This window comes from Pinus tabuliformis, chromosome 5_2 (assembly GCF_031772625.1).
Source record: "Pinus tabuliformis cultivar Carrire ecotype Pingquan chromosome 5_2, CPIR1, whole genome shotgun sequence".
Lineage (NCBI taxonomy): Eukaryota > Viridiplantae > Streptophyta > Pinopsida > Pinales > Pinaceae > Pinus > Pinus tabuliformis.
Window position 1 is genome coordinate 489,337,539 of NC_142306.1, and position 25,219 is coordinate 489,362,757.

Consider the following 25,219-nt stretch of genomic DNA (forward strand, 5'->3'; position numbering starts at 1 on the left):
TCTTAGGTTGTAATACAACAGCCTCTTGTCTCAGCAACTCAATTACAACTGCCAATTAGTGGCTCCTTAACTGAAGTGACTCATGCTCAAATGGGTACTATAACCCCTCATATTGGTCAAACATCTAGTATTGGACAACAGCAAATGGTCTCATAGCCATGGCTGGTGCAATAACAACAATCGCAATTCCAACAAGCTTACTAAGGACCAAAGCAACAAAGCTTTGCAGGTAATGGGCAGTCGTATATTCAAAACGGTTACCAACAATCATATTATAATCGTTACGCCCACCAACCTTATCAATGTTATCAGCATCAAATACATTATGTTGGTATTCAAAGATTCACAGCTCAGGCGATCCCATCTTATCCTGGGTATGCTTTGCGAAACCTGAATCAATAGTTGCCTTTTGTCGCAACTTTGGAATTACCATATCTGAATCGGCTAACAAATGATCCAATTGCTTACGCCCCTTGGTGGCTGATGATTCCTCATAAACTTCCGTCAGATATTCCTAAATTCAATGGAAATCGAGGTGAATATCTGTCGAATCATGTGATGAACTTTCATTTGTGGTGTTCGTCTAACACTCTCAATGATGATTCGATTAGGCTTTGCCTTTTTCAGCGAACATTAACTGGTCCGGCAGCAAAATGGTACATCAAATTTCCTAGAGTTTCATTCGATAACTTCATTGCCCTTGCCACCATCCTTTTAACCCATTTTAATTTACCTATAAGATACGAAACAAGAACGAAGCTTCTTACCAATTTTAAGCAGATGACAGCCACTCACATATCTAATCATATTCATGAGTGGTGACATCGTCGTAGAATGGTAAAGACATATGTTCCTGATTAGCTATTAGCTGAATGGTTTATTAAGTCATTGTTACCTTCTATTACAAAAGATGTGGCTAAGGGAGGAGTTGTCACTAAAGAGCAAGTCATTGCTCATGCGCAATATCTAAACTTGATCTATACTTAGTCTGGCATGCTCTACGACAAAATTCCTGATGCTCCTAGACTATAGTTTTTTGTTCCTCCTCCTCCTAAATCAAACAAGGACTCTCATGCTAGCAATGGCGTGATTGGCACATCAAGTACGCAAACTGCAAAGGCCTCATCTGGTAAAGTCCTTGCAGTTTCCAGTAAAAAGGCAAATGAAAAACTTCTTGCCTCGGAGGTTAATGCCGCATCGGCTGACAAAGGCAAAGAACCGAAACAACCAGGGGGCAAGAAGAAAGGGAAAAGCAAAAAGAAGAAACAGGATGATTCGTCTCTTGAAAAATCTTCTGAAAACCCTTATGGGCAAAAGAAACCTAATCGGCCATGTCACATATGTGATGAAGACCATTGGACGAGAGATTGTCCACATAAAGCTGAGATTAAGAAGTTCTTTAAGAGTTCAAAAACCTCAGCGGTATTAACCAACTCGTTTCCAAACCCAGAAACCAATCTGGTTTCTAGCGACAATGCTTCTCCATCCCAAGTGCTTATGTTGTCCATTTCGAAATAGCAAAATGATGCTTTGATGTCAACAAGGAATAAAGATTACGGGAATCCACAGCTGTCGAACAATAAGGCTGCAGATCAACCAAGTAGTTCGACAACAACTTCAACCAAAGTTGCGCCACCCATCATTCCTGAGATAATGATAAATCTGCCAAAGGGAGTAGTACACAAATCAACATTTAATCTTCATGCCAGAACAACACAAAATTATAATATAGTAGAGGACCTGGCCCAATCGCCATCCGCTATGTCGACACTTGAAGTACTGCAAAATTGCCCCTCCCAAAAGTAGGCTCTATTATCAGCAATAGGTGGTATTGACCCAACAGATTCCAATCTTGTGGCCTTTAATCATAAAGGATACGAACCTCAGTTACTGGCTCAACTCGCTTTCCTCATTCAAGTGAAAGCCCTCAAAAAAACTGTTCATCGAACAATTATTGATGGGGGGGCATCTACATGCATCATGTCAATGAGTTGCTGGAAAACTTTAGGCTCACCACCCTTGTCGTGATCATCAACGACATTAAAATCATTCGATGGATGAACATACACCTCGTACGAGATTTTAAGTAACTTGCAAGTTGAACTGGGGGGCAAAACAGTAGAAATTGATGTCGAAGTTATCAATGGAAACCTCGATTACAACATCCTACTGGGAAGGCCCTGGATTTATGCTATGGCTGTAGTTGTGTCAACATACTTTAGAAAGATTGCATTTCCTCTTCAAGGAGGAATTACAATCATTGATCAACAAACCTTCCTCCCCAACAGTTCACAAGTTACGGGAAGCATCCTGATGATCCATGGAAGCTCTTAATCGCTTTAAAATATCGGAGTAGGCCTCCTGAAAAGCCCTACATTGATGGGTACTTTTTCTCTACCGCCTTCGAGTAATCTAGCAGAAGTAGCCATGATGGAGACCTTCAATATGGTATCTTCCATATCCAAAAAGATTCAGAAGAATTCCGAACATGATGTTAGCATGGATCATCGCCAGGTATTACCTCCAAGCCCAATAGAAATATTGTAGCAATCAATTTTCTTGGCTTGGGTGGCAAACCCAAATCAATGCTCATCGAGTGTTTGGATAGATAGGTCTAAGGAATACGGTGCCTCTTTAGATCCTTGGTCACATGTACATTCTACAGATGAAGAAATTGTTTAGTCAATGATGTTAGGAGAGGCACCATGGGAAGATTACCACCGTCGTTCCCATCTTCCGAATTACAACGAAGATTGTTCCAGTGACCTTAATCATCCTTTAGTTTTTGATTTTCTATCAAATACTATAAATAAGGTGGATTCTGAGCGAGATCTGTCCAATATTGGATAAACTATTACCATAAATATCTCGACCAAACCATATGTTGTAGAGAATATTCATGTTGGCAAATATTGTTCTTCTTTAGAACTATAAATATATTGCGCTCTCTTTCGCGAGTTCAGAGATGTCTTTGCATGGTCATATGAAGAAATGCAGGCATTGACTCGAGCATAGTTGAACACGAAATTAAGATGTATCTAGATGTCAAATCGGTACAACAATGGCTTCGGCAGGTGCACCCAAAGAAAGCCACTGCCATCAAGGTAGAAGTTGAAAAACTTTTACATGCTGGTTTCATTTACCCGGTTCCTCTAACTAATTGGGTATCGAATATTGTTCCTGTGATGAAAAAGCAAGGAACGATTAGAGTGTGCATCGATTACAGGGATGTAAATCAAGATTGTCCAAAGGACAACTACCCTACACCCTTCATCGACCAGATAATTGATGAATGCGCCGGATTCGAAATCTTTTCATTTATGGATAGATTTTCCAGGTATAACCAAATAAATATCCACCCATAGGACTAGTCAAAGACTGCATTTATTTTTCCATGGGTCACATTCACGTATCGTAAAATACCTTTCGGTTTAAAGAATGCAGGGGCTACTTTTCAAAGGGCTATGAATTATGCCTTCCACGACATCAAGAACATTGTTCAACCATATCTCAACGATCTACCAGCTCATTCGTGAAAGCAGAATGATCAGCCGCAGCATTTGAGAGCTATATTTCTACGTTGCCAACACTACAAGATACGACTCATTCCGCACAAATGTTTTTTTTGTGTCGGTTCTGGTCGTTTACTCGACTTTGTGGTTTCAAAGGATGGGATTTGTCTCGACCCATGTAAGGTTCAGGCAATAATCAATATGCCTCCACCTTCAAATCTTCTTCAGATTCAGAAACTCCAAGGGAATGCAAACATTCTGAGGAGGTTCATTCCAAATTACGTTGAACTTGCTAAAGGTCATACACATCTTTTGAAAAAAGAAGTACCCTTCAGCTGGGATCAGGTTGCGTAAGCTTCCTTTGATGCTTTAAAGGAATCCCTAATAAAAGCATCATTAATGTATGCCCCTGACTATCAAAAAGACATTAACCTGTATCTAGCTGTGGCAAATACAACCATCACAATGGTTTTAGTTCAAGAAGACAATGGAATCGAACATCCTGTCTATTATTTAAGTCGAAACTTAAATGATACAGAAAGTAAGTACTCCTATGTTGAAAAGCTAGCTCTTAAAGCTGTTCAAGTAGTACAGAGATTTCGACACTATATCCTCTTTCATAAAACTACAATTTTGTCAGATTGCAACCCTATGACTTACATTTTGTCACATCAGTTACTTGGGGGAAAATATTCAAAATGGATAGCTATTTTGCAAGAGTTTGATCTGGAATTCGTAAAATCCAAATCAAAGAAATCTCTAGTTTCAACGGAGTCACTATGCGACTTCTTATCGTCGTCCAACGATTCAGCATCCAGAGCATCAATTGTGGATGAATCTTTGTTTTTAATATCGTTGAGTGATCCATGGTATGGAGATATAATCATCTATCTCCAAACCCAAACATATAGGCCTAATACCTCTCGCTCAGAACAATGATGTACTCGATACCAAGCAAAAGACTACATGATCGTCAGTGATACACTTTACTGTCGTGGTATCGATACAGTTCTGTGAAGGTGCCTCACCCATGAGGAGGCTGAAAAAGTCCTGAATGATTGTCATTCAGACGCGTGTGGGGGGCATCATTCTGGTTATGCTACGATACAAAAGATTTTATGAGCAGGTTACTTCTGGCCAACAATGTTCAAAGGTTGCATAACCACAGTCAGAAGTTTCCATGCTTGTCAAATCTTCGACCGTAAAACCAGAATACCACCTACACCTCTGCATCCAGTAGTTTCTGTTGGGCCATTCACCAAATGGGGCATAGATTTCATGACATGTAACCCCACCTCGCTCGTGGGGCATGGGTATATCATAGTCGCATTTGACTATTTTATGAAATGGGCTGAGGCGATGCCTACATTAAACAACAGCGGTGAAATGGCTACTCTTTTATTTTTCAATCATGTAGTCTCTAGATTCAGTGTTCCACAAGCTATAGTCAAAGATCATGGATCACATTTCCGCAATCACATGATGGTTGAATTGGCTGCCAAATTAGGACTGTTCGATGACAGTTCTACTTCGTATTATCCACAAGCTAATGGACAAGTTGAGGTGATCAACAAAACCCTGAAGGGCATGCTGCAAAGGATGATTGGAGTCCATAAACAGAGTTGGCACCTAATCCTATACTCGACCTTGTGGGCATACCAGACAATGGTGAGAAATGCAACCAGATTTACACCCTTTCAACTGGTGTATGGCTTGGAAGTAGTCTTACTAATTCAGTGTGAGATTTCATCTCTCAAGCTCAGAGTCGACCTTCTCCCCAGAACTTCAGAGGAAGAGGCTCATTTCTTGGAACTAATCCAATTGGATGAAACCCGTCATGATGCCGCCTTGGCTAACGAAGCTCATAAGAAACGAGTCAAGGTGCAGTTTGACAGGAATGTCAAACCCTATCTCTTCTCATAAGGCGACCTGGTCTTATTGTACGATCAGGAGTCCGATAAATTGGGAGAAGGTAAGTTCCAATCAATGTGGATGGGTCCCTACATTTTTAAGCGAGTCTTAGCAAAAGGAGCCTACAAGCTAGTAGATTACGATGGGATCCCGCTGTCGCAACCCTGAAACGGGTTGTACCTTAAGCGTTACTATGCTTGACTAAGTGTAGTAATCTCTTTATATGCTTTTGTTACATTTTTGTTTTCGTCAAGAGTGATCGTTTTGGTTAGGTAATCCACTTTTGCATTTGTTTCAGATGTTAAACCTATTGGAATCATTTGTTGGATACACCGACGGAGCTAGTCGTAGTATACGGAACCTATCTTCTGCAGCCTGGGCCATTTTTGCTCCAAGCGGCAAGTTGGTGAGTTTCAAAGGGGTATGTATTGGTCGGTCAACGAACAACATCGCTGAGTATAGTGCGTTGATAGAACTTCTCTCTCATGCCATTGCACATGGCATATTCCGACTTGTTGTCAGGCTAGACTCACAACTCGTCATCCTATAGCTTACTGGCGTCTATTCCGTTCGGAATCCAGCTATCTATCGTATGTTCCTAAGGGTCAAGATTTTGGAAAGGCAGTTTGATTCTATTCAATATCAACACATTTCTAGAAACTTAAGCACATTAACTGATTCATTAGCAAATTATGTGTTAGATAGACATTTGCAACATTTGTAAAAGAAATCATTTCAATAAATATTTGCATTAGGATCATATAACTTAACCAAAATAAATCTCCGAAAATCAAAAATATATATAATTGTTTATAAGTTTTTACATAATGTTCTATGTCCACGACAAAATTGGTCACACAACCTAAAAATTCAAAAATGCAGGAAAGCACCCTAGACTAATGGTGTTGGTGATAACAGGTCACTGCCTGTGTGATCATATGTAAGAGCCTAGTCCATCGGCTCGGCACGCCAGTAGTATGGCGCTGTAATCTCAGAGGTAACTTGTCGTCCTCACATCCTGAATACCAAGGGTGAGGCCCTTGATCTGATCTTGCAATACTGCAAGGGTCTCGGCTACGTCCAAATCGCGAAGGACAACCCTCCCTATAGCCTCTCCTACTGGAACAACAGCTGCTACCCTTGGGCGCACTGCTGGTCGCACTAGTCCAATATCTACACAAATATATCGGTTTGATTAGTCTTGATAACATTTGAAATACACAAGAACATTATAAAATAAATAAATAGAAATATGGTCAGATATTTTACCTATAAGGCTCCGCTACTCGCCAGCCGGCAGCACCAAATCTGGGTCGTCCCAGAAATCCATCCTGGCATATGGATACTTGGCATAGACCATCTGCTAATGGTTGAACCACTCAAATAAAGCATCAGAGAATGAAATCTGCGACTGACCAGCATGTCTGGCCATAAGATCAACCCATCTCTACATCCGTGGTTCTGTCGGTGCTAACACTCCGAGTGAAATGTACTGTGGCTGCATCAGTGGGATCCTCTCCAAGGCGAAAGCGGTCAGAATAGAACCATAACCAAAGTTCTTGGATCTTCTGTTCCTCACCTTGGTAAGTTTTTCTTTTATCACCAGATGTTCTGCATCACACTAGTTGAATACCTTTGGTTTAAGGCATTCCAAGGAATACTACATATAGGACCTGTTAGCTAAATGAAGAGTTGCGCTACCCACCAATCTAGAAAAGGTGAATAAGATAGTCCTCAAGGACCAATCAGTGACATCTCGAATACTAATATTGTTGTCCCTGCTCAGCTGAGATCCATCTCTACAGTATCGGTGAATATAATCCCTCATGGATTCACCCCCACAGGCAGATCCTGATAGTGAGAGAGGGCACCACGCCTCGATAAACCGGTCAAGAAACAGATATCCTCAACAGTCAAAGGGATGGATTTACCTCTAATCTGGAACACTTGGTTGGTAGGATTCCATGCATCGAGAAAATATTCCAACAAATTGATTTATTGCCTCATGCTCAATATGCGGAAGAATTTGAGCAAGCCATAGTTTCGCAATGCAGTAACCGTACCTGCATCATGTAAGGCAATCATATCCTCTTCTTCATGCTCACATTCATGCCATGTAACAACCATCTTGCTTTGATGAATCTCTAAAAAACAAACAAGAGAATAGTCAGGATCCTGATTTGGACAAAAACATGCAAAATTTCCATGAAAAATCAGTGCATAAACTTTCCTCCTTGTGCCCATCGCACCGTAGCTATGCATTGGGTGGGATGCATACAGACTGGCCAATGGCTAGCTCAGTATGCATCACACCTTTCGATGTATACTAGGTGCGATGGGGAGAGAACGAATTGTTCAAACCCCAGAGGCCCAGAAAAATAGGAAAGCATGCTCAGAATCAAAAAAGGAAAGAATGCAATTGAAGAGCTCAGGGTTAGCTCCTACTTGGTCCAGACGGCGCCAAAAATAGTCCACAGAATCTCTCAGAATCAACTGATGAAAATCACGGGGGAAAGCACCTCAAGAGCTCCAGCAATCCCGAATTTGAATGAAATGGTAAAAATGAGAGGTAAAAACCACTTTTATGTTACTGTTCACGTAATTTAAGTAATCTATTGGTTTTTTAAATCATTTTTCAAGCATCTATTTAAATTTCTAATCAATTGGATGGAGCAATTGAACAGGTAGTATGACCGTCAAGAGAACATAGTGTTAATGGTGAAATTGAACATCTCTGACTATTATCACGAGCAATGTTTCCGCAAAGTTCAAGCTCGATAAAAAATAAACCTAGCAAAGAGCATATGTTCCCCTATAGTTTAAGCTCATTATAAAAATGAACCCACCTTTTGGTAAATAACCTTTGTGATCACATCGCTATCAGCTTTTGAGCCTTGGTCATGTTCTTACCATCACCTCCACCTTTTAGCCAATCATATGCATCCACTTGATTGTTTACCCTTTTGAGGAATAGCTACGACGAGTGATTCTATTAGCCACCTTCTTTACACTACCATGATTGAAAAGTTCCAAACCTTATCTGGAACCAGCTGCTACCTGAAAATATCACTCATTCCTCAAAGACGAGTCTCTTTTAAGCTCTTTTTAGACTCGTAAAATATAAAAAGATTGTCGAGAAATTGACCTCTCCAACTCATTAAAGTGATTGGAAGTGCCATCCCTCCTCTATATTTTAATCTTTTTGGACCTGAGGGATCATTACAAAAAAATATCGAGTGCTTGTCTTTTTCGGCTCATTGAAGTGATCGGAAAAGTCATCCCTTTCGTATTATTTTATACTTTTTCAAACTTAAGGGATTATACTACGAAAAGGGACTACTGGAGTTTCCTTTCTGCCTCTTTTCAGACTCTTTAAAATTGAAAAGGACCGAGTTATCTTTGTCGTTAAACTCGTTAAAACAATAGTGACAAACTTGTCCATGCAGAAAAGAGTGAGTTTCACTGTTGCTAGGTTCGCTAAAACATAGCGACAAGTTTGCTCGAAGGGAAAATTCTAGAACAAGCATATGTTATCCTCCTCAAGCTTGACAAAAATGAAGAGGTACTAGTCAGCAATGACTTGGGAAAAATTGGGAAGAAAACTTGAAGAACTTCATTGGTAGCAGGTCGCTCTTGAACATGACACTTTCACTCCATCACCATGATTGAGTCGGGTTGGGTTATTCCGTTCACTAGTCATATCACCATTGGTCCTCCGTACCATCCATTTTTGGGGTTAATGCTACCAATCCATTTCAGTGTCGCCGATATGTTCAAGAGAAGTCACTCGGAGAATTCACCAACCCAACTAACATCTCATCCGTTGCAATACCTTCACGCTTCATTCTTTCATGACTGCCATCCTGAACCTTGTATCATCAGATCGTTTTCACCTCCATAAAATCATTTGCTCCATTTCTTGTCGTAGATGTGGGATTCATTAAGGCCCTCCTACAATGGGTCACTTCTTGTCGACATCAGCTCATTATCCAAGAATTTCACCTAGGAACAACCCTTTCAGTACTTTGAAGCTTGCATGCCTCAATGGCAAGTTTCTCACTTCCGGCGATAGGTTTACATCAACGGCCTTCGACCGAAAGATTTTGCATGGTGTTTGACATCGACTCATGTATTCACACCACATGAATTGTACTGCAATACCTTTAGGGTCATTATCATTATTGGTGATTCCTCTCATGCTTGTTAACAACTTACATCATTGGCTGGTAATCAGGTGATGTCTTTCCATGTTCGACTTCAGAACATCTTTTCACATGGATCGACTTGTACTTCGGGTGAAGATTGAACGAGTTTGAAGACCTCGGATCTAGTTTCATCCATCCAGGCTGCGATATATTTAGGAAAATAAAGACATCAAATGTACATCATAGCTACATAGATAATCATCCAAGCCAAGGGTTGATGGCTCTACCAGAATCATCAATCTGCCACACAGACAATTGTCTATCCTATGTACATGAAAATAAATTTATAAAGCTGAGCATGGGAATTCCCGCCTCAACTAGATCATGAAAATATTATGAAGATAATGTATTGTATTGTATCTTATTACAGGTCACCTTCCAGTTCAAAATACCTCGGATCCTCATGATAAAGAATTTCACCCAACATCAGAAGATTTACGACCTCATGCTTTAGGGTGCAACTATTATAGACATATTTGGGCACTGCAACCCCAATCACATATGTCCATAAACCAAGGGCTTCTAAGCCCCTAAAAGTGTTGTTTCATACCCTAAATGAACAAGGTCAACTGATTACATCATCTCCCAGAAGTTCTCCCTAAAAAACTACTTAGAACTGGTCAAAACTGGACCATACAGACTGCTCAGTGCTAAGGGTGCGATGCATCTCACTTGCTACACACAAAGGGTGCGATGCATACTGAAAAGCCTTTCTATATGGTGCGATGAGCGAGAGGAGACAAATGGCAGAGATAGTTTGCTAGGTGGAAACCCAGAGAATCTTCTAGAAACTGCTCATATGACACTTGCCTCTCTGAATTCGCCCAGTGATGAGTAAGAGATCATGAAATCTCCAAATGGAACCAAGAACTATCAGTGAGATGACACTAATCAAAATCCCAGAAGCTGACTCACCCACATGCAAATATCTATATATGGATCCCTCATCCTAGAGATCCTGGGGCTGGAATTTTGTATTTTGTAAGGAAGTGTTGTTGGTTTCTCTGTAAAACATTGTATTGTTGGGTGATCTAGCTTTTCATGAGGTGAAGAGGGCTTTCCTGTTGGGAGTATGGAACTGGATTAGACAGCTTGGTTGTAATCCTCTCTTCTACTACTTCTATCAATAAAGCTATTTGAGTTTTCCTCCATATACTTGTATATCTCTGAATCTTGTATTTGTGTATGCATTTGTACGGTTAATGTACATCTGATCCTATATTGTTTATGGTTATAGATCTCTATGCTTTGATGGTATTCTGCTGCTTTGACTCTATAGGTGTTCTTTGAAGCAGGACAAGTGAGAAAGGAGTGGTGAAAGCTCTATCAAGGGAGAGAGGAAACAAGCAAGGAGACTAGAGAAAGACTGAGGTTGGTACTCTCTACTTCTCTCTCATCTATCTCTCATAAACTAAGACACAAGTGAATTTAAATTGTTTGTTTCTAAGATAGCTACTCGCCTTAGTGGGACTAGCAGCTCTGAATGGACACTAGTTTTACCGATAACACATCTAGGAGAAATCAATGCCGCGAAAAAGGATAAAGGTAGCAAAGATAATGGATTCCTTGGAGGAATTAGTAATGGAGTAGATGACTGTGTTCGGGGTGCTCAAAGAGAAGTTGCAGGAATTACAAGTGTGACCCCTGGGAATGATTCCACCACATGGCACAGCAGGGCCATCCGATGCTGATCAGCTGGTGCGCACCCACGCGGAAAACAAAGTTGGATTACTAGAAGGTGTAGTTCTCATAGCAGCTGAGGGAGAAGGGGTCATAATGAAGGGTTGGGGGTTGAATTTGGTCGCCCTTCCCAGGGAATCCCTATACCAGCTGCAGGATGGGGTAACCACTGAGCTCTGTGCTAGGGAAGGTCGCGCCCTCTAGGTCTTAATGGAGCAAAAGGGAAATCTTGAGCATATCAGTCTACAGTGCAACGACCTGGTTGTACACACCCAAGGATTGGAACAGGCCATGGAGGAGGCCTGTAGCAACATACTAGAACTGGATGTGCCAGCAGAACTCCCAACAGCTGAAAAGGTTCACCACATGGCGGTAGGATTTCATAGGGCCCAGGAGGAGGCCGTGAAAGTTCAGTTGGAGCTGAACTTGCAGATTACTGAGCTGCGGCTGAAGGCGTAGCCCTCTACATCCCTGGAAGTCAAAGAGTACCACCACTGTGCCATTCAATCAAGGTTGGAAGTGATAGAGCATGTTGTATAGGACTGCACATGATCGTTAGATCAGTCCCTCCTCACGCTCACTTCATTGCAGGAAGATCCAACGATACAGCAGCTGGAGGCAGAAGCATGGCAACTATAGCATGCATACGACAATATCAAAGGGACTGCACAGATGGTTTCCCTTACTCAGTGCCTTGCTAGGATGGAGGCCCAAGCTCTAAAGGAACAGGTGGATGCTGCATGCCTGAAAGAAGTAGTGCTTAAAGCACGCATCCAACCTTGGCTCGAGGAAGCCTTCATGGTCACCACCACAATCAAGGAAAAGTTGGCACAAATGTAGAATGCATCTACGCTAAGGTAAGAAGGTGCCCCTGACAATGATGCATCAGAGAGTCGCACCCAATTGATACAAAAGATAGTGGAAGAGTGCATTGCCAATGGAAGCAAAGTGCAAAAGTTGCTGGATGGACTCTGCGTAAAGATCAATGCACCAGTGGAGTGACTTAGGATGATTCAGGTTGATTGTGTTGGGGACTTGTTGGGCAACAAAGCCCCCATAATGAATTTTTGGAGCTTAAAGCTCAAGTTTTGGTCCATGTAATGTAAAGACGCTGCAAAATGTAGGCACAGAGCATGGAATTCTAGGGTTATCTGCCCTAAGATATTGTAAATTTAAGATTTAGAGTGTGTCAACCTACCCATGGTTCGTGGACCATGGGATTGTATAAACAGAGTGAGGCTTTAAGTGTAAAGAGTAGTTTTTTGGGAAGTCTTAAGAGGTTATTTGATGAGAAAACAATGTTGAGTCTGTAAGTGCAAATCTTGGGTTATAGTAGAGGGTAGAGGCTTTGTAGCTGAGTGCGCAGAGGTCTAGTAGAGTTTGCAACTGAGTGTGTGGACCCCTGCAGTTTTGTGCACAGGAAGGAGTCGAGTTTGTATTGGATCAAGCTTTGAAGATATTAATAATAAATATCGGTTGATTGTGATATTGTGCATCTGATTCATAGATCTGCAATTGAATGTTATGTGTTGATGATACTTGTTTACTTATCTACGCGCACTTATATGCATGTCTATGATTAAAGATCATCTTAGTAATTAACGAACAAACCCTAACTAAGGAAGAACTAAGTAATTAACCTAGGTCGTACTACGATTGAGGCTGCGCGGTTCCACAGAACACCAGAAATTGTTGAGTACACGTAATCCAGTGAACACAAAGGCTGGATTGGGAACCAATCTCCCACATCAAGACATCCCTAGGGTGGGGAAACCTGGTTCCAGCACCCTCCCATACTACCTCGAGTGAGACCTTAGTCCATGCTCCACGGACTGTTGTCGAAAGGGCTAGTAGTATAGGGATTTGCTTAGCTAAACTCACTTCTAAACCTGGGTCAGGCCCCAAGTAGCCAACACTTGTTGTAGTTTTCTTCTACTTTGTTGGGGTTTTAACCCAAATCCCTAGGGTACTTCCACCCAAAACAAGCTTCCTGGAGGCTTTTCCCTCAATTCGGCCTCCAAATAAGTCACTACAGGAAAACCTACAGGATGTCCTAAGATCATACAGGATTCCCTGTATTTCTACAAGATACAGCTGAGAGAAAAAGGATGGGCGTTGAAGGTGATGCAAGGCTTAGGGAAGGTGGTTGGTGGATGGAATGAGGCAAGGAAATACCTAGGATCACTCCAGAACTCAAAACCAAAGTTGGAAGATGGCTAGATTTGCTCAAAAAGTTTGGAGAAGTTTCCTTGTGAAATTTTGAAATTGATGAGGGTTTAGTGAAAGCAAGGAGTGATCATGGATGGATGAAGTTGGAAGGAGGTTGTTGACTATGAGATCTCTCTAAACTTATGAAATAGCTGCACTGCATCAAACATTGACATTTACCCAAAAATCATGTAAACAAGAATAATTTCAATGATCTAGGAAGAGTTTAATGAGCTAGCTATTTACTTCATGCATGAAGAAAACTTACAGAATACGATGGAATCATTGATGAGATCTAATGTAAGATTGAATATGGAAGAAACAATAACTAAATCCTACTCTTGAAAAATGATCAAATGCTGGCCTAAGTATAGAAAACCATAAACTCCATGAGAAACTAGAATTCTACCTTTTTAGGGTTGGATAGGAGTTCTTTCCTCAAATCATTATCCCTGAAGGAAGAAGTGAGGCAAAAACACCTACGACAGATTTTTGATGTTCCTTTATCTCTTCTAAACTACTACTGAAGTAAAGCATGAATGGAAGCAAACTAATCAAATCTACACTACGTGCAATGAAATACTTCTAAAGACAATTCAACCATGAATATATGAAATCAATCTAAGCATACAGATACAAGAAGAGGAGCCTTTACTGCTAGGGTTAGGCCCTAAACCAAGAGCTTCAGCCCTCTGAGTTAACTCAGTGCTAGATCAAGGAAATGTCCATTCTCATTATCAAAACAGAAAATTACAAAGCAATGTCTTCCACAAGTCTTGAACTTGAAAATGACTAGTTTTTTTACAAAAAAAATTGAATCCTAATGAGGCTCTAAGCCTATTTATTTATACAACTGAAGTCTCCAACAAATTCCTTAAATCAAGGGAGGCTCGACTTCCAAAATCGAGATAAACTAACTCTTTAACTGTCACTTGCTCAACTGCCTTTTGATCTCCATGACTTCGCTGCTTGTACTCCGAGCTAGTGTGATTGATGGAGGAATATTCAAATGAGGGAGGAGTAAATGAGGGGGATTTACATCCTACAATCTCTCTTCCTTGCCTCATTCAAGTTTCATCCCTTAATCTAGCCAGAATCCCCTGATTTTCTCTCACAAACCTAAATTCAATGCACATTAATCCATTAGGCATAATATCTCACTTTGACTCATCTCATTAAACGAAATATAATGAAAATATGAAATAAATTGTGAGAAGAGTTGATTTAACTAATCTAGGAGGTAAATTGAGGTTCATATAGTTACCCAATTATGAGGCTCATCAATAGGGAACTGGAAATTCCCTCTGGGAATTGCGTAGTTATGGCTACCAATTTCCCAGGTAGTTCCCCAGAAAAACTGCGTAATCCCTGCCAGATGACCCTTCATGCAGCATGACCCATTCCTCTGGAAAATTGTGAAAATATGGTTGTCCAGCCCTCGCTGACTGTTCGTTCTGAAAAATGTGCAGATCATGCCTATCTTGCCCTCCTGCAACCCAGACTATCCCTCCCAAAATTTGCACAATTTTGCATCCCAACCGAGCTAGACCTTGCATACAGTCATTATTGAATCAAATTGTTTGTCTCCATCCCTCAGTGACTCTTGTGCAATTTTCATAAGTGGTTTCCCAGAGCCATCATCCCGCATCAGAGCCCTGTTGCCTCTCCTGGTCACCTGCATCCAAATGATCATGTGTCATGATAGAGTAGGAGGTTTTGGATTTGATGTCATCTCATCATGAGTGACTACAGGTACAGGTACACCAACAAACATGTCAAGATGACAAACAGGATGAATGAAGGGAGCACATGCAAATGGATAGTTTCACCAAGGGATAAACGAAAAAAGCATTGAAGAAGACGAATACGACAAACATGCACCTTCGTGAACAAGTGAGCCTGTCAAGCCTTCTAGCATGAAAGAAAGGAACAACATGCTAAAGCTTCATCAAGCGAACCAAGGACCATCGAAGACTCTATTCACTTCGCCATGTAGAGGTGATGCTATGATGCACCATGAAGACATCCATCACTCATCAGCACTGTAGCTCGACTTGCACTCCAGCAGCAACATGAATGTACCCGCATTATCATGTCAAGTCATGCCGAGTCAATTCATGAGTCATTTTGCCCACATCTCTACTGTGGGCTTGTTGTCAATCAATGTGATGTAACATGGAAGTCCAAGAGACTCATTTGTTGAACATAGAGTCATGGAAGTCGGATGGTCATGAGGGTAGTCGAACAGACACAAGGGTGAGTTTCACCCTTGGTTATTAATACCCCCCTCATTTGTACATGAAAGGAATTTTCACCTCAGCTCCTCATAGCCAAGAGAGCCTGTAATATTTTCTTTGAGGAGTAAGTGGTGGCTCCAATGCCTCACTGACGAGGTTAGTGATGTATGGTGTAACGATGTGTCTTGAAACTTTCTCTTAATTTAGAAGCCTTTTAACAAGCTAGCACATTTTCAAACATGTATTGTATTTGTTGTAAGACTGATCTTTAACACTTGTAATGCATGTTGCTTTAACCTATGTTCTACATCTAAACTGGTTCATTTGTTCTAATGCACAATCTATTAATGGAAATGTGTTGTATATGTTGTTAATGATGTCCCATCGGTGTCAACTGCTTTGTCGGACATCAAACAAACCTTTCACATGAACCCAGGTGTAACAACCATGGCACTCATTCACACTATTCCATGAGTGATGTATGTGTTATCTTACCTTGTATGTTTTGATTACCGCATCCGAGTGGACTGCTCCGTCGGACGCTGTGTATGTCCTTTTGTGTTGTGCGTTCCTAGCTGAGTTGGGACTCATCCCTTTCAGCCTTGAACTCACCTTCACCTTCTTCCCCTCACAGTGAAAGAACCATTGACACAATTACACATACACTCACCAAGCACACGAACCTCACTTCTCGAAGACAAAGTGAACCACTCTCCTGTGCTGACAAGCAAGAGTTAAGGCAAATCCTTAAGACAATGTAAATCGGGCCATCATACCGGATGGGACTCCCACACCAAATAGTGTGAGGTCTAGTTGGGACTTCATATCGGGGTGATCCCCTGAATGTTGGCTGGTCCAACACCGTCAACAACTACCTTCTAAGAAATAAACATTTCATGGAGTTCTCATTCCCTTTATTATGATCTTAAGTGTATCCATATTTCTTACCACACAATTATTTGATCTAAAAATAACTTCATGCCCTTGATCACACATTTGACTAACACTTAACAAGTTATGTCTTAACCCATCAACAAATAATACATTTCCATCCTTGACCTTTTTCTTTAAAAACACAGTTCCTTTCCCTTTGATAACAGTAGGTGAGTTATTACCAAAAGTCACATTATTTTATTTCTTTATTTCATTAAAAGAAACAAACTTATCTCTATCAACTGTCATATGCTTTGAACATCCTGTAGAAAATTCTGTAAATTCACAAGCTAATGCAATTTGCTAAAGCAAGAGACAAGAATCTACTTCTACTCTTTATAGTGGAAGCCCATAAACATCGAGAAAATAATAATCAATAGAGGAAGAGAATAAAAGGCACATAACAAAATAAATATCCGGGGAAAGCCACAACTCAAAACCCCACTATCTGTTTTGTATTAATCTGGAAAATCAAGATGGAATTACAAATCTTGTTATCTCTAGAACATCCCAACACTTAGCAAATTTAATCTCCAACTCATAAGCAAGCTCAAGGCCAAAGCTTAGCCTCTTCACAAGTTCTCCAAGTCTATATTCCAACGTATAAGTCCTATGATAACTTGTATTTAAAGGTAAATAAAGCCTCTAAAAATAGAGCAATCCCTCAAGGACCAATTCACTAGTAGAAAATGGTGAAATTAGTGACTGGGTGACTAAACACATTAGTCACCACAATTTTTCCAAGTAAAATACTACCAAAAAATAGCAATATTGAGAGACCCAACTAAAAACAACTAACATACATGACTAATTTAGACCCAAGTTAAAATATACGACTAGCTAATAAGTAATACGACTAAAAATGACTAACGTGAATGACTAATTTAGTCTAGGAACAAAAATATGACTACCTAACAAGAACTACAATAATATGAATTAGTTGTTTATGTTAGTCATTTTAATTGTGTCACTTCAACAATATAGACTTACAAGTGATAGGGGATTCAAAGGTTGTTATCGATTGGATGAAATTTTATACTTCCTTATACACTTCTTTATTGGATCAAAGGATGATTAGAATTATATAGCTTATTAGAATCTTTACGGTTATATCATTTGATCACATTCTTAGGAAATTAAATTTAAAGGTTGAAAAATATTTATCGAAAATGGTAGTGGGCCAACACCTCCTTTTGCAACACGACATGACCACCTATATATGTTGCAACAAGCTTGCCAAATTATTTAGTGGGTTGCACATCTATTTCATATTTCTTCTTCATCTTGCAAAGTGGTAGTGCCAAGGAGAGGGTATGAAATTTGATCAAGGGATGTTCACTTAGTACCACTACCTGCAAGTTTCCTTCTTGCAGCTTGTCACATGTCTTAAGTTTGCTTCACAACTTCTCGTGGTGCTTAAATTACTTGTCTAAACCTCAAATTGAGACTACAACCGTCCAACATCTCTAACTATTCAAACTCTTCAACCCTTGTTAGAGTCTTCTTAGACGTGCACTCATGCCTGAAGCAAAACATAACACTAGCATCTTGAATGTGCATGCTCATTCCTTCTTTTAATGCCTCATTGAAGCCACATTATCACACTGCTTAAAATGAAATGTTCACATCTTAAGGAAAAGCATATACTTTTCTTATAACAACCTAAACTATGCGAGTGACTATGAGATAATTCCATTTTCACAGGATGAAAACATAGGGTCTTACAACCCCATTCACTCAAAAATTTGAATATATTTAACCTAAAGTAGGATATGTATCCTACTCCTTCCAAATTTGACATATGAATTTTAAGAAACTAACACTTGTTACGCCATAAGGCGTTCCCTCTGAGAAAGACATCCCTAAAATGTGACGTGTGCGATCCTGGGCCATTGATTCTGTGTTAGACGATTGGGGTGTTTTCAGCCGTTGATTTAATATGTTTTTTTAGTTTAAAATGTCTTTTTTTCCACCGCGCCACATGAAACGTGTCTTTGTTTCTTCCCTGCATGACAGCCGTGTAGCTCGCGTAGCGTTTTGCTTCCTACCAGAGCGGCCGTCTCGCGTAGCGTTCTCTTTTTTTCCACCGTGCCACACGAAACGTGTCTTTGTTTCTTCCCTACATGACATTGTTTCTTCCCTGCATGACGGCCGCGTAGCTCGCGTAGCGTTCTGCTTCCTACCAGAGCGGCCGTCTCGCGTAGCGTTCTGCTTCCCACCAGAACTTTATATAAGCACAGATTGTCTTTGTTTAGGCACAGATTTTCATCCGGAGGTAACCAGCTGCACACAAGGGTAACCAGCGCCACAGAAGGACAGGTAATCATTTGTTTTCTGTTAACGTTTTGTTTATGAAACTAAACTCAGTCAATGTTCTGATTTGGAGCTAAAAACATAGAACCTATTTGCACAATCGCATTGATTCCTCACAATGCTCCACTATTCATCATTTATTCCATTGTACATACCGACACTTATTTCGGACTTGCATCAACTGAGCATGGCCAGTTTTCCTAATCAACAGAGATCTAAGCCTTGCATATTACCCTTTGCAATCGACTTCTTAAACCGTTCAATTAAACTGCAAAGAGTTTGCATTTGGGAAACTTGCTTTGTATTATTGTATTATCATGGTTTAAAAAATGTGGCCATGTGCCTGTAGCTTTAGTTGGGGGGCCACTGGTAGGGTTGGGGACCCCTCTGGTAAAAGCTCTGAACACCTTGTACTAGATGAAGAAACAATTAGTAGGAATTCTGGTGGTATTAGGATAATACTATAGCAGATATTAGGGCAGAAGAATGATATCCATGATGGAAATTTAGGATTTCGTCATTCTTATGCTATAGTGATAAATCATTATGATTGGTGGAAATAATTCAAGCTGCTGGATTTTCTCAGAGATATCGGGAAGCATGCAAGAGTGGGCACCGTGATTGCCAAGGAGAGTGTGAAGAAGAGGCTGCAGTCAGAGGAGGGGATGAGCTTCACTGATTTTTCATATCAATTGCTGCATGGTTATGATTTTCTTCACCTATTTAAGAATGAGAATGTTTCGGTTCAGATTGGGGAAGTGATCAGTGGGGGAATATAACTGCAGGGACTGAATTGATTGGGAAGGTTCTTCAGCAAGAAGGGACTTATGGGTTGACATTTCCACTTATTTTGAGAAGTGATGGGACCAAGTTTGGGAAGTCAGAAGATGGGGCGATTTGGCTCTCTGCTTCCATGCTTTCCCCTTACAAGTTTTACCAACATTTTATTGGGATCTCTGATGCAAATGTGATAGTATTTTTGAAAAAGCTTGCTTTCTTGATCCTGGAAAAATTTTCTGAGCTTGAAGAAGGCATGAGAAACCTTGGGTACGTCCCCAATTCTGTTCCAAGCAAACTTGCTGAAGAAGTGAATTGTTTCGTTCATGGTGAAGAAGGATTGGAGGCCTTGAGGGCAACATAGGCTTCGGCTCATGGTTCAAAGACTCACTTAGAATGGAAAACTATTGATGCCATTGCAAATGAAGTGCCATCCTCCTTGTTGTCGTATAATGAGGTGTTGAGTTCATCTCTGGTGGATTTATCTGTGAAAGTCGGGTTGCTGCCAACTAAAGCAACAGTGAAGCGTCTCATTAAGACAAGGAGGTCTCTACATGAATAACCAAAGAGTAGACAACGAGGGGAAAATTATTGAAGCAACTGATATTGTCGATGATAAATTGTTGTTTCTATCAGCAGGCAAAAAGAACAAGTTGGTTGTAACGATAGCTTAATTCATGCGGATGGCTTTCAGGACATTGATTGTTTGAATGGATAAATTACCTAAAATTTGTTTTCAATGAACCATGATAGTAGGCTTGAGATTGTTTTAGTTATGTGTGTCTTTGCTTCAAACGACTGATGTAGTCAACTTGTCAATGTTCATGATACAAACTTAACTGGTTTCAAATAGACATTTGTAGGTGAGTTGTTCTAGCTTGGCACAATTTTCTTAGATTCATAGATGCAGTTTGACATGTATGTTCACTCGAGGTATTCTCATGAGATTTTGGGCAATCGAAACAGATACAGTAAATTTATACATTTCTTAACATTTTAAGGCGTAGGGATATCTTTCATAAAGTTAAAAGGTCATTTTCATATATAGGCAATAGACCTGATCGACTGGTTCCTCAGCGAGCACTGTAATATCCCGGTCCCCAGCTCTTAACCCACATTGACATTGTAATATCCCGTTCCCCAACTCTTAACCCACGTTGACATTGTAATTGTAATTAATTACGTTATTGATTCTTGTATGGGAATATAATCCCGAGCACTTAACTCCCATTGATGTTGCTATTATAATTAATTATGTTAGTGATCCCTCTGTATGGGCATGTAAATGTAAATGGGCAAAGACCTAGAATAATTGTAATTATAATCTAATAAAAACTGATGAAGAGGTGAAGCCTTGATATGAAGACATATATTATTATAATCTAATAACAACTAATGAATAGGTGAAGCCTTGATATGAAGATATATAAGTCCCACTATGCCATGATCTTTATGCCAATGAGGGTGTTCACAGTGGTATGTTAAATAACACTGCAACTACTTAGTGGATTACTGAAAACTGAAACCAAATTTACTTCACAGTGGTATGTTAAATAACACTGCAACTACTTCGTGAATTACTGAAAACTAGGCAACTGAAAACTGAAACCAAATTTACTATACCATGATCTTTATGCCAATGAGGGTGTTCACAGTGGTATGTTAAATAACACTGCAATTACTTGGTGAATTACTGAAAACTAGGCAGCTGAAAACTGAAACCAAAGTTACTATACCATGATCTTTATGCCAATGAGGATGTTCATAGTGGTATGTTAAATAACACTCCAACTACTTAGTGAATTACTGAAAACTAAGCAACTGAAAACTGAAACCAAATTTACTTTCACCAAGATACAGAGTAACTTTACTAAATTCTTGTAATCTGTTGCATAAATTCAACCACATTTCTTCATTTCTTGTAATCTGTTGCATAAATTCAACCACATTTCTTCATTTCTAAGGTAACTCAGAGTAGACCCTGTATTGATGTCAATGCATCATCCCATAATTTTATCTTCTTCCCATTGTTTACACCCCAAAACACAAGATTGTCCAATTTCAACTAAATGTTTGTTGCTCATAATGTTATATCGATGAGCCCCTTTAGGGAGAGTGGATTGGCCTTCTAATGATGTTAGGTTTTTGTTACCTAGATTAATTTTTAAGATTCTGATCCAAAGCTTCTCACCTTCCACTAATAGCCTCCAATACACTTTCTTTTTAATTGAATTCTAGAATACAGGGTGAGAATGTGAGTTTTTGAACGTGATTTGTCGACTTTGCAAGCGCTACAACTTGCCACTTCAATACACTTTTGCACAAAGGGCTTTCTTCGTTTGCTCCAATTTTCTTATCCCTGCACCTCCAGCTCAAATGGGGCTTGATACCGATCACTAATTTAAAAGGTGCAATTTTTTCTCGTTGGATGTTCCTTATCACGGGAATTGTTGAAGGATGCCTTCTATTTCATTGATCACTCTCTGTGGTGCCAGAACATTGGAGCTTTGATAAATCGGAATGCCTTACATGTCAGGTTGAATGAGGAGAGTTCTACCTACTAGGGAGAGGGAATTGTTTGTTCATACTTCTACCCTCTTTCTTATATTATCAAAAACATCTTTCCATTTTTTGCAGCATGTCTTCCATTTGCTACTGAAGAGTAAAGGGTAGGAAGAGTATCTTCCTTAATTCCCATCATTGTCAGGATTTTGTTCTCCAGCCCCAGGTTTACATTCAGGAAAAAAATAATTTATTTGTCTTTATTCATGTCAAATAATCTGACCTATGGGTGTTTTAAATACTTTGATGGCGTGTCTATTGCTTTGGCTTTTTTCAGACTAGCAGATCCCAGAAGTAGGGGAACTTCTTCATTTGTACATGGGAAATAGGGCCAAAACTAGCAAAGGAAATGTCGAAGTGAGTTTGGGCAGATATTTTGTTTGAGTATCTGAAACATGCACACCATCAATTTGGAGAAGAGTTAATGGTCCACACAGTGTTGCTGGATCTAGAGCCAAAAAGAAGATAGTGAAGATTCAAGAAGTTCATCTTTTGTGCAGTTGACAAAGCTATCGACCGCTGGTTATTTGGGCATCACCAAATGTGACAACCATACATTACAGGGCAGAGCATATGAACATGTTATCCAAAAAAATTTACATTTACAGACGTGTATACTTTTTCTTTACCTTTATTCTACAAGCACAGGTCCCTTCGATTCCTTGTTATGTCAATATGTAGTCTTTTATGAGGTCTCCTCACGACATTTGTAGGTGAGTTGTTCTAGCTTGGCACAATTTTCTTAGATTCATAGATGCAGTTTGACATGTATGTTCACTCGAGGTATTCTCATGAGATTTTGAGCAATCGAAACAGATACAGTAAATTTATACATTTCTTAACATTTTAAGGCGTAGGGATATCTTTCATAAAGTTAAAAGGTCATTTTCATATATAGGCAATAGACCTGATTGACTGGTTCCTCAGCGAGCACTGTAATATCCCGGTCCCCAGCTCTTAACCCACATTGACATTGTAATATCTCGTTCCCCAACTCTTAACCCACGTCACATTGACATTGTAATATCCTGTTCCCCAACTCTTAACCCACGTTGACATTGTAATTGTAATTAATTACGTTATTGATTCTTGTATGGGAATATAATCCCGAGCACTTAACTCCCATTGATGTTGCTATTATAATTAATTATGTTAGTGATCCCTCTGTATGGGCATGTAAATGTAAATGGGCAAAGACCTAGAATAATTGTAATTATAATCTAATAACAACTGATGAAGAGGTGAAGCCTTGATATGAAGACATATATAATTATAATCTAATAACAACTAATGAAGAGGTGAAGCCTTGATATGAAGACATATAAGTCCCACTATGCCATGATATTTATGCCAATGAGGGTGTTCACAGTGGTATGTTAAATAACACTGCAACTACTTAGTGAATTAATGAAAACTAGGCAACTGAAAACTGAAACCAAATTTACTATACCATGATCTTTATGCCAATGAGGGTGTTCACAGTGGTATGTTAAATAACACTGCAATTACTTGGTGAATTACTGAAAACTAGGCAGCTGAAAACTAAAACCAAAGTTACTATACCATGATCTTTATGCCAATTAGGATGTTCACAGTGTTATGTTAAATAACACTCCAACTACTTAGTGAATTACTGAAAACTAAGCAATTGAAAACTGAAACCAAATTTACTTTCACCAAGATACAGAGTAACTTTACTAAATTCTTGTAATTTGTTGCATAAATTCAACCACATTTCTTCATTTCTTGTAATCTGTTGCATAAATTCAACCACATTTCTTCATTTATAAGGTAAATCAGAGTAGACCCTGTATTGATGTCAATGCATCATCCCATAATTTTATCTTCTTCCCATTGTTTACACCCCAAAACACATGATTGTCCAATGTCAACTAAATGTTTGCTGCTCATAATGTTATATCAATGAGCCCCTTTAGGGAGAGTGGATTGGCCTTCTAATGATGTTAGGCTTTTGTTACCTATATTAATTTTTAAGATTTCGATCCAAAGCTTCTTACCTTCCACTAATAGCCTCCAATACACTTTCTTTTTAATTGAATTCTAGAATACAGGGTGAGAATGTGAGTTTTTGAATGTGAGTTGTCGACTTTGCAAGCGCTGCAACTTGCCACTTCAATACACTTTTGCACAAATGGCTTTCTTCATTTGCTCCAATTTTCTTATCCCTGCACCTCCAGCTCAAATGGGGCTTGATACCGATCACTAATTTAAAAGGTGCAATTTTTTCTCGTTGGATGTTCCTTATCACGGGAATTGTTGAAGGATGCCTTCTATTTCATTGATCACTCTCTCTGGTGCCAAAGCACTGGAGCTTTGATAAATCGGAATGCCTTACATGTCAGGTTGAATGAGGAGAGTTCTACCTACTAGGGAGAGGGAATTGTTTGTTCATACTTCTACCCTCTTTCTTATATTATCAAAAACATCTTTCCATTTTTTGCAGCATGTCTTCCATTTGCTACTGAAGAGTAAACGGTAGGAAGAGTATCTTCCTTAATTCCCATCATTGTCAGGATTTTGTTCTCCAGCCCCAGGTTTACATTCAGGAAAAAAATAATTTATTTGTCTTTATTCATGTCAAATAATCTGACCTGTGGGTGTTTTAAATACTTTGATGGCGTGTCTATTGCTTTGGCTTTTTTCAGACTAGCAGATCCCAAAAGTAGGGGATCTTCTTCATTTGTACATGGGAAATAGGGCCAAAACTAGCAAAGGAAATGTTGAAGTGAGTTTGGGCGGATATTTTGTTTGAGTATCTGAAACATGCACACCATCAATTTGGAGAAGAGTTAATGGTCCACACAGTGTTGCTGGATCTAGAGCCAAAAAGAAGATAGTGAAGATTCAAGAAGTTCATCTT

At 39.6% G+C, this 25,219-nt stretch overlaps 1 pseudogene; it reads left to right on the forward strand.

Annotated features, from left to right (window-relative positions):
* LOC149159834 (tyrosine--tRNA ligase, chloroplastic/mitochondrial pseudogene) overlaps positions 1-20,450 on the forward strand; it is a 34,164-nt pseudogene extending 13,714 nt beyond the window's left edge.
* Positions 20,451-25,219: the final 4,769 nt, after the last annotated feature.